The sequence below is a fragment of the Suncus etruscus genome, chromosome 16 (genome assembly GCF_024139225.1).
Source record: "Suncus etruscus isolate mSunEtr1 chromosome 16, mSunEtr1.pri.cur, whole genome shotgun sequence".
In the NCBI taxonomy this organism is placed as follows: Eukaryota; Metazoa; Chordata; class Mammalia; order Eulipotyphla; family Soricidae; genus Suncus; species Suncus etruscus.
The window spans coordinates 8,075,520-8,080,293 of record NC_064863.1 but is presented as its reverse complement, the minus strand read 5'-3'; the positions used below and the strand labels follow the sequence as shown (position 1 = coordinate 8,080,293).

At 37.7% G+C, this 4,774-nt stretch overlaps 1 non-coding gene across 1 annotated transcript; it reads left to right on the top strand.

Annotated features, from left to right (window-relative positions):
* Window positions 1–881: 881 nt before the first annotated feature.
* LOC126032801 (U1 spliceosomal RNA) lies at window positions 882–1,044 on the top strand. Its single transcript, XR_007503995.1, has one exon. It is a non-coding gene; the product is annotated as a U1 spliceosomal RNA (small nuclear RNA).
* The last annotated feature ends 3,730 nt before the right edge of the window (window positions 1,045–4,774 follow it).

Below are 4,774 nucleotides of genomic sequence, written 5' to 3'. Positions count from 1 at the left end.
CAGGTTGTTGCTGTTACCAAGTATCAAGGTGTCCTATGAACCCACTTTTTACTAAGTTGATGCCAGAGCAGCATTAGAGCTTTCCCTAGTAGAATTTTGATTCCTGGTGCTGGTATAAAAACCATGCTGTTTCCATAGATGGGATTAAAGGTTCAGGGTGAATGATCAATGTCTGATCTTCTGAAGCCTAAGTAAGTCACTATGACAAGTATATAACACCCCATGGTAATATAAAATTTATGTGGCCCTATCTCTGTTAGATAAGAATTTGTTTGTACACTTAAGATTTCCCCATTTTAGTATGTAATCAAGGTGTTTAAATAAAAAAAAGGGGGGGGCCGGGCAGTGGCGCTAAAGGTAAGGTGCCTGCCTTGCCTGCGCTAGCCTTGGACGGACCGTGGTTCGATCCCCCGGTGTCCCATATGGTCCCCAAGCCAGGAGCAACTTCTGAGCACATAGCCAGGAGTAACCCTGAGCATTACTGGGTGTGGCCCAAAAATCAAAAAAAAAACAAACATCAGCTGGGAAAAAAAAAGATTTCCCCATTTTAATGTGCCTATGCAAAAGGAACAATGGCACATGGTACTACTGGTGAATTTGGGGGTAAAAATAACAAGCTAAACAATCCCAATAAACTGGTTCTAATATGAACTCAGAACTCTAGAGAAACTTGGGTTCCATACTAAGTAGATCAAAAAATAGGGGAAATTTCATCTACATAAGATGATAGGCAATGAGATATATCTATTAGGGAAATAAATCTAAAGAAATATTCAAAGGAGATATACATGTCCCCTTTAAGTCTTTTAAAATAGTCTGAGGTGGGGCTAAAGTTTTGAGCATAACATCACCCAGTAATTTGGTCTTGTGGAGTCTTAAAAATGGCTCCAGCACAGGGGAGACACCATGATCACGAAGGTGGTTTCCCTGTGTGAGGCTTATCCATTGCACTCCAGATGTGCTGACCCCTGCAATTTCCCCAAATGTGGGAAACTCGACTGCATAATTTGTGGTAGTGGGGGACTGCGTTCGTGCTCTCCCCTGAAAAAAAAATGGCTCCAGCAGTCACATATCAGGAAAAGTCCTCGAGCTGGGGGCTTCTCAGAAACCAAATCTGGTAGTAAGCAACAGTCCACATGAATGGAGGTGGAGAAAAGGGGACCAATGAGAGAAAATCAGCAGCAGCAGCAGTAGCAGCTTCTTCTGGGGAGGATCTATCTATCTTTTCATTTTGAGAGCTGTTTGGCAACTGGGATTGGGAGAATGTTTCGTTTCCTGAGAGTTAAGAACTGAGGGTAAGAACGATAAAATGGGAGGAAATAACAGATGGGGAGTGAGAGAGTAGAGGACAGGAATAGAATTTGTAAGGTGGTAAGAAAAGGGGGGCAAGAAAGAGCTATATATAACAGGGAAGGACAATAGACAACAGAGACAGACATTATGTATATTACAGATGGAAATTAGAAAGACATTGAGGTGGCCAACACATACATTCATGTGCACATATAGACAGACACTAAGGCTCGATCCATGGGTTACAGTTGAAAAGCTGACCCAGGTGAAATGGGACAGAATGCTTAAAAAATAAAGCCCCGCAAGTCAGATGGAAAGGTTTTCCATTTTCTAGGCCAATCATGATTGGTGAGAGTCAACTTTACTGAAGAAAAGCTGCGTGGGTTAGATTGTGTGTAGAGCATTCTTAAAAACAATCATAATTTTATGTCTAAAATACTAAGTAATATGATAATGAACATTGTAAGACGAGTATAAACCATGAAATATTGTGTAGCAGTTCTTGAGCATCCAATTCCTTTCATAAGAAGCAATATAAAATCATGAGCATTTTGATATATTGGTAAACTAACTAAAATGGAAAACAAAGTAGCATAACATACTCAATGAATGAGCTCTGTAGAAAGAGATTTTGGCATGCAGTTGCATATTCCATTGTATCTGTGGGCATAACCATTAGATTATATTATCAGGTAAAATCAAGTAGAAAATGAATAGATTAGAATTTTTGTTAGGACATTATTTGCTGAGTACTGTCTTATGAGTCTAATATAGTATAGCATTGCAATTGAGATGACCAACCTATATCTCCAAGTATTACTGTGGACAAAAAGATCAAGGAGTTATTATAGACATAGTAAAATTAAGACATTAAGAATTCTTATAGTGAGCACTGTAGTGGGAGTCCATGGCTTTCAAATGCATTCTGCACCCATTGCTGTGAATAAAAGCATTAAAACATTATTATAGACATCTGTAACGAACATTTGATTGGATACCTGCTTAATCTAAACAGCTTTATTCAATCTTGGTGGAAGAGTTTAATCAATTGACATTTAAGGAAACTATTAACAGAAAGGGCTGTTGTGCCATTATATTGTGTAGGGTTGTTGTTTTTGTTACAATTGGGGACTTGGTTTGTGTAATTTCTCTTTGAGTAGTTCATTTAGGTTCAGTTTGGTTAGTGCAAATATTGTGAATTCTTTTTTGCCTGAAAATGTTTTTAACCCTCTCTCTCATGTAATGAGATTTTTGCTGGGAAATGAATTCTAAAGTTGAAAGTTTCTTTCATTCAGCAATTTGAATATGTCATTCCACTCTTTTCATGCCTGGATTTTTTCAAATGAAAGATCTGGTTTGATTCTTATGTTGTTTCCTTTATACTTGAGGTATTTTTTTTCCTCCCTTACTGCTTTAAAGAGTTGATATCTCTCTTTGTTTTTTGCCATTTGGATTACTAAATGTCGTGATGTTGTACTATTATGATCTTTTATTTTTTGTCATTCTTTTTCATCTTGAATTTGTAGAGTAACTTCTTTCCCAAGAGTGAGGAAGTTCTCTTCTATTATATCCCTTCTGGAATTCCTATAATTCTGAGATTTTGTCTCTTGTCTTTTTTCATTAAGTATCTTACATTTTCTTCCAGGTGTTTTTCTCTCCTTTCTTTTTGACTTCTTTATCATTGCTGTGTTGTAATTTGTCTTCAAGTTCATCTATGTGATTCTCCACCTGTGTAATTCTACTATTACTTGCTAACATATTTTTTTAGTTCCTTCAGTTCCATATGTGTGAATTCTCTCATTTTCTGAAAGAGTTCTTCTTTGAGTTGGTTTAATTGTTTATCTATAGATTTCCTAATTTTACAGTCTAGTGACTCCTAGTGACAGCCTAGTACTTTTAGGTCCTCATCTATAAGGTTCAGGTGTTTTGGGTGGACTTAGAGATTTGCCAGGATTTCTCTCCATGTTCCCCATAGGAGAACATGTGGCTTCTCCATTGAGCTTTGCATTTAGTGGTTTGGAGTGCTGAAGTATCAGGGTGGTAAGAAAGTGATGTATTAAATTGTTCTTATAAAATGTGGTTCAAGGTATATCTTCTTAGAGGTTATTTTTCTAAACAAGCAAGGTTGTATAAGTATGATAAAAATATTACATCCAAGTTTATTAATTTGTTCATCTGGCCTTTGAACTGTATATTTTCTAAGAGAAAGAAGCGCTAGTTCCAATCTGCCAGGGAGTCTATGCTATAAATTGAAATGACTTCTAGTGTCTGTGCAGTTTGGGAAAGGAGGACTGATGGGAAGGAAAGGCATTACAGTAATGGCACTGGAACACAGAAGGAGACTGAGGGAAAACTGGAAAGAAGGCCATGTTCAAGCTTGGTAAAGCAGTTATGATGGAAACCTCTCTGTTCTCTCCCAGAAACAGGCCTGACTGCCATCAGGGAACAAAGGATCTGGAACCCAGAAAGAGGCTGAGAAGAGACTCAAAAAGACAGCCCCATTTGCATTTGTTAGAAGGGATTAAGATGTGAGGTTCCCTAGGCCCTCCCGAACACAAACCTGGCTGGCCCCAATAGGCAGATGAACAGTGATGGCACTGGAACCCAGAAGGAGGCTGAGGGAAGGCTGAAAAGGAGGCCAGTTGGAACTTGGTGGAGGGGATTAGAACCCTTATTTGGTTTTAAAATCACACCCAAATAAATGAGTGCCCAGGAGTTACTTCTGGCCCAGTGCTTGAGAGTTACTCTTTCTGCTTGGGGAACCATGAAGTTGTGGGAAGAGAATTCAAGTCTTTTGCATAAAAATCATGTGCTAAGCATATTGATTTATCTATCAAACGCCTAAATTTCTGGTGAATGTGTCGTCAATCCTTTTGGACATGAATTTCATAAAAAATATCGTTGCCATTTTCTATTGTAGAGTGTCTCTTCTCAAAGTATATTATTTCTTCATTTTAAACCAAGAAGTCAATGTTGTATCAATGCTACCTATTTCAACCACACCCAACACCAAAATATCTGCTAAACATGTTTTCAATAATTATGGCTTATATACCGGTAAAAATCAATATGAATTAAATCAGACAGTTATCTTTTTTCCCACATATTTGTAGCCTATCTGATCGGGTTATCTCTAGAGAGTAAAAAATACAGGCAAAGATTAATGATGACATTAAATTAGGTAGAAAATTTTCTGCTCTGGACTTATAGGAAACCTGTAATAGGAAGATAAAATGTCAACAATTTTATCTCAGCCAAATAGCAATATAATGAGAGTTTATTATGTTCGTGTACCATTCCAGGGTCCACCCTTGATTATCTGTGGTGAATAGGGATCCAAAACTCACATCCATTTCCTCTGAGGAGAAAGAGAAAGTTCTGTAGATAAGGCAAATCAGGTCACACACTCAGTCAGATCTTCAAGAGGAAGCATAACACTGCTTTCTAGTTTAAAACAGCATGGTCCTCAACAGGAAAAATA